This window comes from Rhinolophus sinicus, linkage group LG01, assembly GCF_036562045.2.
Source record: "Rhinolophus sinicus isolate RSC01 linkage group LG01, ASM3656204v1, whole genome shotgun sequence".
NCBI lineage: Eukaryota > Metazoa > Chordata > Mammalia > Chiroptera > Rhinolophidae > Rhinolophus > Rhinolophus sinicus.
The window spans coordinates 50782830-50799284 of record NC_133751.1 but is presented as its reverse complement, the minus strand read 5'-3'; the positions used below and the strand labels follow the sequence as shown (position 1 = coordinate 50799284).

Below are 16455 nucleotides of genomic sequence, written 5' to 3'. Positions count from 1 at the left end.
CTTCCACCACACAGGAAATGTTGGCCAAGTGTAGTAATCACTGGAGGATTTTGGCAAAGAAATTAATTGGGATTTTCCATTCTCAGAGAAGCTGCGTGTGGTAATGAACAGGTAATGCTCCATCCTCAGGGGTTCCCAGGGACCAAAGAGTGGGTCCAAAGAGTGGGACCAAAGAGCATGAAACTGAAAACCAACATGCCTCATGAGGTTTTTGAGTGTTCTCAAAAAAAAAAAAAACAAAGTCACGCAGTGGCAGAATTGAATTGTTTCCTCTTTTGAAATGCAACACCACCTACCTCTCAGGGTATTGCGGGAGTGAAATTAGAACACATATATAAAAAGGCTAGCACAGGGCCTTCCTCAGAGTAAAGAAGTTAAACAACCAGGTTTTGAACTGCACATACAGCTAACTAGCCCAGCTGGTGCCTTCCCATTCTGGGTCCCAATTTCCTAGTCTTTCTCGTTGGAATAACAATCATGGCATACTCCACAGGGCCACTGTGAGAAGCACATTAACAAATGGTTGGGAAAGTTCTTTGCAAACGAGACAGCTTTCTAGACAAAATAAAGCATTATTAGATGTATATCTAATCTCTGTGCCATTGTTTTAGCTCTCGTCTCTGTCTTAAATACCTTGCTTCCCCATGCCCCTCTCTGAAACCTACCTGTTGAAGTGCTACCCTTCATTCATAGTGCAGTAGAGCACAAATGGCTAACAGCAAAGACTTAAATCGCTAGGGTTCAAATCCCAACTCTGCTTGTTTGTTAGTTGTTTGACCTTAGATACGTTACTTAACTTTTTTGTGCTTCAGCTTCCTGTCTGTAAAGTGAGGATGGCAATACCATCCATTTTATAAGGTGGTTGTAAGGATTAAATAAGTTCACATCATAAAGTATTTAGAACAGTACATACTAAGTATGGTCTATATGTTAGCTCGTATTATCTCAAAGCTATGCTTTTAATGTTGATGTCTATTTCAAGGATATATCCATTATTTTACATTATTTTATTATTATGTTCAAACTCCACCCCTCCAAGAAACTTTCGCAGATCTCTTAGTTTGAAGCAATCATGTTCTCTTATGCAACTAAAGTATATCAGTTGTAGCTCAGTGATAGCCCTGGCCATTGCTTGTATATTTGTTGATCTCTCCTGCAGTGGCCTTAGAGGCCTGAGTGACAGAGGCTTCCTCTTTTACCTCTGTATACATGGTTGATGCACTTCAAATACTTGTTGAATTGGATGGAATGTATGCAAACATATACACTGGACAATAATAGCTAATAACAACCTCTATTTGACAACTGTTATTTTAAAGACTGAACACAATTGCAACCTTTAGTGACATACCAAATATATAGTATGTGCTCAGTAAATGTATTTACTTGGGAAAGATAGACAGATAACTAGATAACTAAAGGTACATAAAATCCAGTGAAAGTTTTCAGTTTATTGGGTCCCTCTCATTCAAAACATGTATTAGATGGCTAATTTACTTAGCGTAGGTGTCAGGGCTGGATGAAGATATCAAGGAGAAGAACATGAGGCAATCACATTCAAGAGGAGAAATAATCCAGTTACTGAATAATTCCCGAGGGCCAGGGATGCTGAGCTGAGTAGGATGGAGCTGCATGGGAGTGTCCCTGCAGTAGCTCAGTCACACTTTAAGACTTGGACCGCCTCGATGTCAAATATCCCAGGTAAGTTTATTTGAGGTGTGACTGCACCTTCTTATTCATTGAATAGGGAACCAGGCGAGAAGGTTCCATGTTGATTAAAGGAAGAGGGGAGCAGGTTTGTCACGAGGGTGTGGTGGTTTACACACAGCAGGTGAGAATATGAAAGAAGGGAGGTGACACCATGAGCTACATCTATAGAATTATATTCCATATGGAAGATTTCTCAGTCTCAACTATTTTAACGTTAAATGTTGACAAAACAATGTAAAAGAAAAAAAGTGCTGGTCCAGAAGGGAAGCGAGTCTCCCGCAAACTCCACTTCTAACAATGGCTTCACTTCTTTAGCTCCCACTTTTGCTATCAATTGAGAAATTAGTCTGTATTGGAGTATTTCTAAGGACCATTACACCTTTACTGGCTTTTTAATTCTAATTGTTAACATCAGATCTGACATGAAAACCAATCCTTTCTCCTAGCTTCAAATACTACCTATAGTTTGATAAATTTCAAATTTATGTCTTCAAATCAGACATCTCTTTTGAGTTCAGGTGTTGACTCGCCATCTGCCTACATCTACTTGAGATATCTCAAACACACCGAGTACAAAACTGAGTTCTTGATCGCCAGCAATTGCCCCCCTGCAAGTTTCTCTTCCACAGTGTTTCTTTCTAACTCAATAAATACAAATATATCCACTAGTTGCCCAAACTAGAAACTTGGGATTTATTCTTAATACCCAGCTCAGCTTCACCAGCCACCCTTGCTCAATCCAATCTTTCTGTCCATCTTATCAATTCTACCTTCAAAGTGTGTCTCAGATCTTCCCACACCTCACCATCACTGCTTCCACCTCCCTACTCCAAGTTACCTTCATCTCTCACCAGGACCCTGAAAACAGCCTCCTCAGGAATCTACTCTTGACTCTTTCTAATTCATCTTCCATACAATGGCTAGGGTGCTTTTAAAATACAAATCAGATCGTGTCATCACCCTGCCTAAAAACCTTAAATGACTTCTCAATACACTTAGCATAAACTCTGAATTTCTGGCCATGGTCTACAAAAGCCTGCATGTTCTAGCTCCTGATTCTCCCCCCAAAGTCATCTTCTATTACTCTCTGCTTGTGCTACATTGGCCTCCGTCAGGTAGGTCCCTGAACATGCCATGGTTTTACTTCCTTCAGGGTTGTTTGACCTATATTCCCTCTCCCCCGCATACTTTCCCTCTCACTCTTGGTAGGGCTAACCCATCTTTTTCAGATCTTAGCTTAAAGTTTACTTTACAACAGAGACAATCAATACACTAGGTAAATTATGTCTTTCCCCCATCTTACAGCACCTTACCCATTTCCTATATTTCAGTCATCATAATTCATGATAAATACTCACCTGTGGATTTACTTGTGTAATATTTGTCTTCTCAACTAGACTATAAGCTCCTCTAAGAACACGTCTACAATTATTCTATATATATGGAACATCTAGTCCAGAGCTTCGCACATAGTAGGTGCTCAACTCATAACTTTTGTGGCTACATATTGGTAAGACTGAAAATATCAATATATAATTATTCCATGCTGAAAAATCCAACCAAATGGGTGATAAAATGAGGAAATATAGTTGAATATATTGTTTCTCCAAACTTTTCAGTTCCTAATCCCTAGACTCTTATAGCACTCCTCCCTTGTCTTACTGAATCTTCCCAGGTTTTGGAGTTGAGAAGGAGAGTATCTTGGTATAACATTCTTTTGCTTTGCTGCCCCAGACACATTTAGCTTTGTGCAGGAATGTGGCTTCCACAGATATGGTTGGGTGAGAGGTGTTGGAAAAGGCAGGGTGGAAAGTGTTAAAACAGGAATTATACGGGGGAGATAGCTGCCCCCACATGGCTTGGACATCACCCAGCTCACCCACGTTGCTGGAGGTTGTTTTTCTGTTTTGTTTTGTTTTGTTTCTTTTCATGCCATATACATACACTATTCTCATCTTCCCACCTCTAGGAATACCAAAATAAATGAGTTGTGGATCATGGGCTTGGTGCTGGCAAAAGTGCAAGTATGAGCAGACAGGCTCCCAGTTCTAGAAGTTCTCTCTTGCCATCACCACCCGCTGTCCCTGAGCCCCTTGGAGACTGTTGTGCACCCATTCCTGCTGAGTCCACTGGGTATTTTGTTCCACTTAGGTATCTATTGTTGTAGACTGCAGGAAGTAGGAATATGGGCTCTTGAGTAGATTTCTTTATCTTTAACAAAGGTCTGTTGCTTCATCTGCTTAATTATTTCCTGGTTCCCTTACTAGAGTGAAATCCTTACTCCTCTCATGCACCAATGCTCATATTTTCTTTCCTTCTCCCTATGAAAGCCAGCTTGCTCCCAATCCCTTTTCATATGGATCTCAATATTTGGGAGATCCACTTGGCATTTGTGGCAGAGACAGGAGAGATAGATCCGGGGATTTTCTTAGCAAGATGGAGCTGGCCCAGGGCTCCCTGTCATTCAGACCTTTGCTAGAAAGTTATTCCATTTCCTTGTTTTAGTAACTTACCCATTAACTCAATTGCTTACAAAATTTATAGAAATCTACCTTATGATCCTAGAAAACAGCCCTGATAAATTGGGACTTTGTTTATACCTTTTTCTAAGACTGAAGTTAGCTCAAAACAAGTGATTTATTTTTTTTTCATTTGGGTGCAGGAGAAGGGTGGGGAGGGGTTAAGGTAGAAAGAGGAGAAAGAGGAAGAAGATACCAAAAAGGAGGATCTAATACTGGATTTCAGTTCCCACTACTGGGAAATGGTTCATTTCCAATTCTGCATTTCAAGAACAAAAAGACTTTCCGATGATCTTTTTCATTTTCTTTGGATCAGTATGAATCCTTAGCAGTAATTTATGTCTTCCAGTACTTAAATGGTTAAAATATTTTGGGAAGTGAAATAACCATATTTAAGGATGATTACAAAGTCAAGACAGGGCATTTCAAATACATTGTTCCCCAGATATAACCTGAGTCTCCGAATCTGTAATCTGTTCTGGAACAACCTGATGACTGGACTGTGAGAGTTTGCTCATTAGGTTGTCCATTCATTCAACATTCAACCACCACATTGAGCAGTGCATTACGATTTTCAAAGTACTTTCCCTTCAATTGTACTTGATTCTCATGAGAATCCTGTGAATATATTCCCTTAACAAAAATTACCATTTGGAGAACCAGAAACTGAGACCCCTAACTGAGAAGTTAGTCAGTTGTGGAATTTAAACTGGAACCTAGATCACCAGATTTTACATCAAAGTCTCTTTCAGTTCTACCTACTTTAATTTAATCAACAGCTCATGGTTGTGCTGGACACAAGTCTAAGAAAACAAAACTCAACTCTCCTGTCTTGAGGAGCTTCTAGCCTGTCAAAGAAAGGCAGCAACAAAGCATGGGTGTAGAGTAGAGCCAAGCACAGGGGTTCTTGGAGTATGCTAAGAGCCTAGTGTAGGAAATTGTGGCAGGAGACAAGACTGGAAAGAGGTCTGAGGGCTTAAAGTGCTTGATTTATTGATTCACGACCAACATCATCAAGTCTTCTCAATATACAAGTACCTTCGCAAGTTATGGCTATTATTGTTGTTATTAATGTTTTCCTATCCCATTTTCTTTTGAGCATTTTGCTGGCATTTTAGTGCCAGTGCTTCCAAAGTCCAAGGCTGTTAATAGCAACTTGATGTGTAGACATTGAAAGTTTCTGAACTTCCAACTTACTATAAGATTGCTGAAATATTGTGTGGTGGTATCATGCATGTGCCATTCTATTGAACTCATCCTTGCCAGGCCACAGAAAGGAAATGGTTATATCTCCTGGCATGTAGGTCCAACCCTGAGGCAGTTAGGGCCTTGGGGACTAGGGTGCTGTGGAAACTGGTCTAGATACAGGGCTAGCACCTGGAGATATCACCTGTCAGTGTCTTACCCAAAGGTCTGGTATGACCAGAGGGTTGGGGTGGACTTGGGCTTAGCTGAGTAGGCATCAGAATCTGTTAAATGTCAATTCCTATCAGGGATAGTGTTGAATTCTGGAGTCCAGGCTGTGGATGTTGCTTGAGGCTGTGTGCTTTGGAATAATGTGATGCTGGGTGATCTGTTTGATCATGGTAGGATGTGTCAGATACAGAAGATATAAAATCAGGGTCCAGGCAAAGTTCTGGCCTGCAGGCTGAACCAACTTAGAGATGGTAGAGAAAGCCGGGGCTCTGTTTCTGCTCCAGGCTCTTATGGATCTTCTTGCATTGGGTATTGGGTATTACTGGATGGTACATTGATGTGGCTGGGTTATATCCTGTTCTAATCAATACTGGATGAAAACTCAGAGGCTGAACCTGCTCAGGGAGGAAATCAATGCCTCATACTGACGTTAGAGTAGGATGTAGGTCACAGCATGTGAGAAGAAGCCATAGAGATTTGGGGGGCTCAGAATTAGGACATTTGGGGCCTAGTCCTAGCTCAGGATTTTTGCATCACCTAAAGCAAGTTTCAGCACCTTTCTGGGCCTTTGTTTCCTTAGTTGACTGTGTGACCCCCTGGATCAGTGTCCTTATTGTATTCATATTTGTTTCCCCAGCATTTAGCACAGTGTCTACCCCAAAAAAGATTGCCAATGAACTGTGTGTTGTTTGAATGAAATAATGAGTGAATAGAGTGAACTGAGCAGAAAGAATTGCATCAGTGGCTTAAGGGAAGAGAACTTATCAGAACCATGGTCCTCACCCTCACCGTCTAGATTTTGATGTCTACCCTCATGCCCTTTTTTGAGAATCAGTAATTCAAATAATGAGTCCTCCCAAAGCTCCTAGCAGTCTGTGATTCTCTGAAGGAAAAAAAAAAGATATAGTTTATTTTTAACCTGTTTTCCTTAGCATTCACTATTCAAACATGTTACAAGAATAAAAAAACAAATCTCCTGTAATCCCAAAAGCACCCCAAAGAAGGTCCATCTAGCAGGATAGCTCCTGGGTGGCCTCACAGAGACAGCAAAGTTACCAGGAAACCCTTTGACATTTGCAAATGCTGTGAAACACCAACAAACACGATAAGCACGCTAAAGATCAACGGGGTGGAGATAGATCAAAGATGCACAGGATCTGTTTAATTTCCTTATGGTCAATGTGCTCAGAAAGGGTGGTGTTTTGTCGGTGTGGAGAAAAGTGTCTCCCAGAGTGAAAGGTCTACTCTAAAAGTGAGTAGGCAGTTCTCACTTTTGCTATAAGCCCTAAAGATGTGGCAGCTTCAACATTAGGTCAAACATTCAAAACTAGAAATTAGAGGACTAATTGTTTGTGCTTAAAAGACTTCACATAGGGCTTTTCAGTGTCTTGGGGGTGTGCTTGTGAGCTAGATAGATGATAGCTAGCAAACTAATATATAAACTACACATTTTGGAAGATTAAAAAAAATCATTCATAATCCTGCTACCCTAAGATAGCCATTATACATATTTTTGTTAATTGTGTACTATTCTATATATCCAGTCTATTTTCTATGAAGAGTATTGTTAAACAGTTATGAATACTGTATACATATATTATATGTATTTATGCTGGGGGTGCCAAGAAAATGTATACACATTTTAAGAGATATGATCTATCTACTACTTTTCGAAGCTGAATTGAATTATGGTAGCAATGTGTAGTATGACGTTTGCTCAAAAGATGGCATTAATCAAATGAATGCTAGCATTCATTTGTAACAGGTAGGACAATCAAAGAAAATGGTGGAAGCAGGAGTGTCCAAGGAGCGCCAAGAGCATTTTGAAGTGGTATTTGAAATTAGAGAACATTGTGGAAGTACAACAACAGTGGGGGTGTGAGTATGCAACAGAACTTCCAACATGCCTAACAATTGCACATATTCATGGTAAGTTTGAGACGCATAGGACTGTGTGAAGAAATTGAAACGGCACAAGTGAGCACTTTGGTCAGCGTTGCTCAAGCAGTAGTTTGCTGTAATCAGAAGTGTCTGGACGCTGATGGTAACCACTTTGAGCACCTCTGTAATTGTCAAATGTGACTTATATTCATCTTTTGTTATCAGTATATATTGAGTATTACAATTTTAATACAGTTTTTTCCTTTCTTAAAATGTATATACATTCTCTCTCTCTCTCTCTCTCTCTGTATATATATATATATATATATATATATATATATATATATATATCCTACTTCTTTTCACTTTACCTGTTACTATAGTATTTTTCAGTTCTAACTCTTAAAATTCAGTTGTATTATGATCTACTTAACCATTCTCCATTGAACACCCTTTCCACCAACCCAGTCATGATGGGACATGTGGGTTGTTCAAAATTGCTGTTGTTAGATATAAATGCTTGGATTCATTCAAAGATTTTTTTTTCCCTATATGTTGAACTGTACCTTAAAGATAGATTCCTAGAAGTAGAATTACTAGGTCAAAGGACATGACTACATTTATGATTCTTGAAACATGTGACAAAGTAGATTGTTGAGTTATGCTAACCTAAATGGAGTATGATATATTTCAGTCTCATTGCATTTCACCTAGAATTATTTAAATGTCAGCCTCCATAGTAAATATGTGTTGTTCAAAGGTCTTAACAGCATTTGGCAGAGAAGCTGATAGAAGTGGGAAAAGGTGAAGGGAAAGAAGAAAGAGACTTAAAACTCAAGTGCAACATTGGAACTAGACACCACTGACAACTGACAATTGGTTAGCAGTTAATAAGGCACTTCTAAAATAATATACCAATGAAACATATATCAATGAAATAGCAGTCCTCAGTTTACCCAGGTGAATACTCAGCAAAATAAATTATTCAGGGTGGACTAGTTCATGGGAATCAGCTCTACCACCAATTTGTAGGGTCTTTGTAAACCATTTCCCTCTTTTGACGTTTCCAGTTTAGATTATGGGGTCATATTCAGATAATAAAGACAAAGAAATTAGCTAAATTGCTTTCAATTTAGTAAACTAAAAGAATACACGCAGGTTCCCTCATTTCCCTGACTCCATTTTAGGGGCATAGTTGGGTCAGAATTAAGACCTCAGATTTCAAGAGAGGCCTGGCTCACTTTTTGGACACTTCTGCTAATGAAAAAGCAAAATAAAGATATGTCCCCACTACAATCCCACCCCCAAAATATATATGGAAAATTTGAGAAGCTAATACGGAGAACAATGTGTACTCAATTTCCCTATTATTAGCATTTTACATTACTGTGGTACCTTTGTAACAATGAACAAAACAATATTGACACAATATTATTAACTGAAGTCCATCATTTACTCAGATTTGCTTAGGTTTACCTGACATCTTTTTCTGTGCTATGATTCCATCTGGGTTACTACATTACATTAAGCTCATATCTCCTTAGGCTCCTCTGGGGTCTGGCAATTTCTCAGACTTTCCTTATTTTTGATGACTTTGATGGTGTTGAGGAGTGTTGGTCAAGTATTCTGCAGGATGCCCCTTTATTATCTCATAAATAGACTGGGGTATGGGAGAGCCATTTTCATCATCTCAAATGAAAGGTACGTACAATCAACATGGCTTGTCATTGTTGACGTTGATCTTGATGACCTGGTTGTTGTAGTGTGTGCCAGGTTTCTCTGTGTAAAATTACTCCCTTACTCCCTTCCCACACTGTACTCTTTGGAAGGAAGTCACTACACACAGCTCACGCGTAAGGAGTGGGGAGTTATACTGCCTTTCCTTTAGAGTAGTGTATCTTCGTTAACTATTTTGAATTCTTCTGCAAGAGAGATTTGTCTCTTTTCTCCCATTTATTAATATATTCAATAATTTATATCAGTGTGGATTCATGGGTGTTTATTTTATACCTTGTGTTATAATCCAATATTACTCTATTTATTTTGCTGCTCAAAATGTTCCAGCGTGGCCATCAGGAGCTCTTTAGGTGGCTCCTGGGTCTCTTTGAAATGTCCCTCGTCGATATGGTTTTTGTTTGTTTGTTTTCTAGCAATGCTTTACTTTAGGGTGCTCCAAGATACTCCATTCCAATTTTGTGTATTTCCTGCCCCAGTCCTAGATCTAGAATTTGCCATTTCTCCAAGAAACCTTGCTTCCCTTTACCGGAGAATGGTATCGGAAATCATGCTCTGCATTAGGTAGGTGTGCTCACTGCTACTGCAGCATCATTGCTTCTGGGCCAAACAGTGTTTTAAATGTAAAGTGTTAACAGCAACACACACACAATCACAATACAATTGTACCATTCATGACATAATTTTAGATTTATTAACAGTATTAAATCACAGTTCCTTAGGAGCCTGTGGGTGTTCCTATACTGGGTCCTGCATAGGACCTACACACAGAACTGTGTCTGATGGTCTTCTACTTTCCATCCTGTCAGTGCACCACAAAGATCGATGGAGAACCTCAGTGGAGATCACATCAAAAGTCCAAATATGCGTCCTTCTCTGAATAAAAGGACACAGCAAATGGCTCTTTTGCAGGGCTGCCCTCCCCATACCCTCTTTCCATGACAAGCCATGGGAAAACATAGCCTGGTTTTAGAACCACAGCATCAAAGTTCTGGATCCGGTTTTGTCAGTGATTCAGTTTGTGTGGCAAATGCATGCTGTCTGGGCCTCAATTTCCAAATCTATACAATCAGTAGCATTGGATTGGATAATTGTTAGGGACCCTCCCAGTTCCAGCATATTATAATTCTCAATAGTTTTCCATTGAGAGAGTGTAATTGGCTCCACCTCTCCTTGTCCATGGGCATCAATATTCCAGAAGGCCTAAGCCAGCAGAGGGATGGTAGTGTGGGGGAGGTCACTGCTAGTACATAGGAGCTACATTATTATTTCCTGAGGATGCTGAGTTCTGTTAGAGGCCTTATTTTGTTTAGACAATCAGGCCTGAGAAATTTTAGGCCTTTCTTTTTAAAGACTAGAAATCAAAAAATTATAGAATATATTGATGGAAAGTATCTTTTCACTGCCTTTAAGTTTGTTCTGGTAAATCAAGATTTCGTTATTATTTTTTCTTGTTTTTCCCCCCCAAGGGCAAACTCATGTTATTTCCTCTGACTTCAAATAATTGCTTTTAATTCAGTGATGCTGGGTTACCTCTAAGTTTCTTACCAGGAATTTCTCTCTAGGTTTTTTTTTCCTTTCTCTCTCTCTCTCTCTCTCTCTCTCTCCCTCCCTCCCTCCCCCCCCCCTCTCTCTTTGAATGTTATGACATATTTTTCACATCCGCATGGGGCCCAATGGCTTAAAGACTGCCCAGTTTACAAGTGTCATCTCCTTTCTATCATTGACTGGGACAGTTTCCAAAAACAAACAAAGGAAAGAAAAAGAATTCCAGTACAGAAAAGACACTTGGGAACTGTCATATCTGATTCTGAATGCTGGAGATCAAAGGTACAAGGTCTTAGAAACTGCCTCCTCCAACTCTTAACATTTAAAATCTTCAATTGGCTTTTGAACCCACTTAGCATAATCCCAGACTTTGGTCTACAATTGGTTAAAAATTGATAGAGGTGAGGATTCTGGAACTACCTTCTTTACTTAGAAGTTTAAATTTTAACCCCTTCCCCCACCCCGGGTACACAAAAACACACAGCTCCTTTGCTTCTCCCCCTCCCCAACTTAAAGTTATATAAATACGTATTTAGATAAAAAAAGGTATAGGATTTTGAACAAACAGACATGATGCAAATCATCTGGGTTATTCCTTCACACAGTTGAAGAAACTGAGTCCTGACAAGTGGTTTTGCTCCAGGTCCCATAAGGACTTCCAGGCAGAACTGTAATTAGAAACCAAGGTTTTTTGGCAACCTGTCCAGTTTTTTGTTGTTGTTGTTGTTTTTTCCTACCTCACACTGTGCCCCAGTGGAATTACACATTTCTGTGTGTCTGTATATGTACATGTGTTACATAGACACCGACATGTAGAAAACATGCACCAAGCATCTGTAGTCTGACCTCAGGGAACAGTTTCATGACTCGAATTTCAGGCAGCTGAAAGGTTTCTGCGGGTGGAGTTTGAAATAAACAAGAAAAGCCACTGTGGAGATGTGAATGGAAAAGTACCAAGCCCTCCCTTCCCCGGCACATTCTTCCGCTCTCCAGCACTCCCTGCCATCCAGCCTGCTTCAGATAGGCTTCTGCATGGTCAGGTGTACAGAGGGCGGTGTGGAGAAGAAAGAAAAAAAAAAAAAAAATGCAGGCACAACACGCAAATCAAGTTTTTCCACTTCTAGCCTTAGATAGTAAAGACAGCTAAGTAGAGCAGCCAGGCAGGAGGGTGGGCCTGCCACCCTGAGTTTACAAACACTCAAGTGCTTTCCTCCCCTCATCCCCTTTAGAGTCCAGCTGCTGCTTTCCCTCATGCTAAGGTTTCATAAGAAGTGAAAACCCTGCTATTCAAAACAGTGATCGAATGCAATAAACAAATGATTACATGCTCCCCCATTATATCTCTATTTTAAGCTCCTGATATTTTCATTTTAAATATGTGAGAAAGGTGTGGAAATCAGTGTTTTGGGGGAACACTCTTGAGCAAGGCTGAAAAGGTTTCTAAAGAAAAAAAGTCTTAGAATAATACAGGCTGAAAGCTGGCAGCACAGGGATCAAAATTAAACGCTGACAGTTTTTCAGAAGGTACTGGCTGGAAATCATCTTTTTTAATGTCTCAAAACTTTCTGGTCAATTTCTCTAAAATATACTAAGGAAACTCCTTTCTTTGTCCAAGGATAATATAATGAGCTTGTTTACAATAACTCTAAAAGAAGGATTTGAAATAAAACCAATAGTTAAAATTTTACATATCATGTAGATAACATCTCCTATACTCATCAAAAATAGTGCCGATTAAGGCAGCAGAGGTGACAAGCATAACCAAACCCAAATGACCATCAAAACTCAATACTCATCCTGATTTGGAGTTTGTTGTGAGAACCAATGTACAGTTTGCACAGAGCCCAAAGGGGCCTGGCTTTCCTCAGTTCTGCCAGAAAACAAGATACCCCCTCCAAACCCAGGTAGTTATGTCATACTGATTCTCTACAATGCTACCGGACCATCGAACCACGAAGATACATTTTCAATTGTGTTCCTCGGATCATGCGTGTCTCTACCGAGGGCCAGCCTGTCTTCTTTAAAGAAGGAAACCTAGAGTAGTTAAATGATTGATCAGCAAGGTTCCTTCCAGTTCTAAAATCAATACTTCTGTGATGTGATAGTTTAAAGGTCTGCTAAGGTAGCAGAAGTTACTGACAGGTGAAACCAATTTCCTGTTTGGAGCCCCCTTAGAAGGAGGACCAGACAGCGTTTATTTCAAGGATAGGTTTCTTTTCAGCTATGACTGAATTGTGGGGAAGTTTTCGTGAGTGGAACTGGATGCAAAATCTGTTTCTTTCCTTAAATAGATGTAATACTAGGAACAGGCTATTTTATTTCGAAACAAAGCTTAAATTTACTCAGCAGCAGCAATTAGGAACCTATTACTATGGTCCAGTCAACCCAGCAAAGGGACTGGCCTGTCCTCTATTCTGCGTATTATTAGCCAGTAACCATTAAATCATGGGACTGGCTGATACAGTCCCTCCAAGCCGACAAAAATCACACATAAGACTGCAAACACGGAATCTCTCTTTAGAGCTTCTTCAGGATGATTTAAAAGAATTTGAATATAGTCAAGTCAATCCTTTCTTTAATCCTATAACAGCATGGCTGGAGTGAGGGAAGCTCACATAGTGATGCCAATTGGCTACTAATGGGGAGAGATCAAAAATGAGAGAAGGAAGGACATTTCTAGAAGAAATTCAATTGCATAAAATTTGATAAAGTCACTTTCCTAGGAATTAAAAAGAGATGGAGAGGTGGGTGCACAATTTTCCTTACCTACCTAAAAGCAAATCCCTATCTTTAGACTATTTTCAATGTTTTTCTTTTTTTCTTTTATGCTCTCTTGTCTTGATCAATTTCTTTCAACGTAAATACTTTGATTCGGGCGGGGGGCGGGGGGGATAGTACAAATGTGGGACTCGGGCACTTGGTCCCAGAAATAATGCATTGAGGTCGGAGGTCCTTGTTGGTGGGGGTTAATGATCTGTAAACCAGGCCTGGTGGATTCTCCCTCCAAGGACTCCCTGCAGAGAATTAAGGAGGGCTGAGGAACAAGAAGGGTGAATTCCTTCCCAGCCCCCACTCTGGTTGGGTCTACTGCCAGAGGGAGCAGATTTCCCTTTGCTCTGCAGCGCCCCCATGGGGCTAAAATTGGAGTGGCAAAGGGAACGCAGGAGGGACGAGCTGTGTGTGTTTAAGGTAGGATGGGAGGAGGGTCCAGCGAAGCAGGATGGCAACTTTGACAAGTGACCAAGACTTATAAAATGTCATTGTAGGATCAATAATAGGGCAGAGCCGTACAATCCACATTCCAAACCATATAGATACATCTGAGGAACCCTAAAGTTCTTATTTTTCATAAAAGATAGAAAAAAAATCACACATATAAACACACACACACAAAAAAATCACTTCAACAAAATCAGGGAGTCATTTTGATTCATTGAAAACTCTGAAAATAAGGGAGAAGGAGACAATAAAAAAGCAAATAGTCCCTGGCAGAATGAATCTGCACTTGACAATATCGAACATCTTTGGAGGTAAAATGTTCATTTCAACAACAGTGACAGGATTAGGCCTATGTATATTTTTCAAAAATCCTCCAAAACAGGCTTTTTGGCAGAGGCTGCAGTAATCCATTTGTAAATAAGTATTAAAATATTCAGATTTCACAGGGACAGATATTTATGCATATTTCCTAAGCTCCGGTCCTTGTGGAAAATAATAAATCCCTGGTTCTAACCCTACCCCCCCAATACAGCCTTTAAAGGGGGGGGAACTTTATCAACCACAGCATTTTCAGTAATAAATATGAACTTCTTAATGGAGTTCTTTTGGGAAAGAGATCCCAAATATTCCAGGAAACAGTCAGCTATCTTTCATAACTCTGCTCATTTCTCCATTATAAACCCAAATTCGGGGTTTGGAGAAGGAGATTATTTTGGGAGATAGCTTTAATGGAAATTAACATGTGCAGAAATTTTGTGGAACCTTTAAGAACTCATCTGTAATTTAATGAGTCGCCTGAAGGACTCTCATAGCCAAGGCTCAGAACAGCCTGACCTTTGAAAGCTGCTTCTGGTCCAAACATTTTGGGTTAATTCTTGAGGAATCTGAAATATTATTTTCCCCTCACACCCTTCTTTTAAGAGAGAGACATAAAAGAAACAAGAGTCTCCCTCATTCAGGGATGAGTAGGAGGGGAAAAAACCCCAACCAACATTTAAATAGGGAAACTGGCAGTTCTGAATAAACAAACCAAAGTCCACAGTGAAATGATTCTGCACTGCATTTGCCTTTAAAAAGAAAGGAAGAAAGAAAGATTTCCCCTTTCTCCTCCTCCTCCCAACTCAGCTCAAAAGCTAAGAGGACTGTGCTGCGTGCAGCGCGTTGTGGTTGTAGCACAGTCTGTTCTGAATACACGCAGTATCTGTGACACTGGCACGGCAGGCCTTTAGAATTCCCTCCGGCTGATGGCTTAAAACACAGACAGAAAAGATTTTTTTACGACGACCTTGAAACAAGCCGGGGTGGGGTGGGGGGTCAAGACTTTAGGGAAAAGCAAAACACAAACAAGTATTTTAGATCACAAAATTTTGTAGAACACACGCGTAGACATATCCAAATACACACACGTTTCTTGCAGCAAGAAATTTCCTAAGTCTACAATAACGGAAAGAGTAAACCCCACCACTTGCTGTCCTGGAAAGAAACAAAACAAACCAAAACAAATCCTTTGAACACGTCTCTCAAGTGCAGGAGAGCCTCCTCTCAGTAAAAGTCCAAGGGGAAAAAGAAAATTGCACCCCCCAAAAAAAAATAGTGGGGGTTGGGATTGCTACATACGACCAAAATTTGCTTCTTTCAATAGCATCAGTATTAAAAATAGCACATCTTCTTTAAAACGCTTGAGAGATTAGATAGGGAAACATACACACTCACACACACACACACACACACACACACCAAAATCCAAGGATGCGGGATCCTAAGATTTACGTAACACCACAAACTTGCAAAACGCAAAAATCAGAAGCAAAAATCCAAAAATCATCAAAATACAACAACCAAAAATCCCAAGCCACCACATCAACAGGAAAAAAAACAAAACAAAACTGTCCCAAATAAAAATAAAGCAAATGAACCCACCGAAAACTGCTTGGCAAGTATTTTTCTCGTGGTGCTTAATATTCTAGCTGGAAAGAGCTGTGGTGTTTATTGTTTTTTTCTCTTACTCGCCTCTAAACCTACTATATATATAACAGACTTTTTCCAACGGCTCGAACCTCTCGCTCCCTTTTGTGTAATTTAGCTCGAGGAGACCAGTTTATGGAAAGGAGAGGAGGATTTAGCCCCAGACCCCGGGAAAGCAAAGCTCACTCCCCCTCTTATGTCACCGAATAGCAAATTAGTTCTCAGAATTCCAGAGGCCGAGCTTTGCTACAGCTAAGACGCCGACGTCACAGAAGGGGAGCCCACGTGATGGTGGCGGAGCAGGCCGTACCATCGTCCAGAGCCTGGGGAGGGAGGGCCACCGCCTGGCCCCTCGAGCCTCGGACTAGAACCTCCAAATCCAAGACACACAGCTTGTGAGAACTTCGGGATATGCCGGAAAATTGAAAAATATTGTGGCTTTGAGGGCTTTTTATGAACCAGA

At 40.2% G+C, this 16455-nt stretch overlaps 1 long non-coding RNA gene across 3 annotated transcripts in view; it reads right to left on the bottom strand.

The window, feature by feature from the left end:
* Nucleotides 1–16445, bottom strand: part of LOC141570993 (uncharacterized) — a 58699-nt gene extending 42254 nt beyond the window's left edge. For all 3 annotated transcript variants that reach the window (XR_012495417.1, XR_012495414.1, XR_012495413.1), the window contains exon 1: nucleotides 15948–16445. This is a non-coding gene — a long non-coding RNA (uncharacterized LOC141570993). The remainder of the gene's footprint in view (nucleotides 1–15947) is intronic.
* Between the last annotated feature and the right edge of the window lie 10 nt (nucleotides 16446–16455).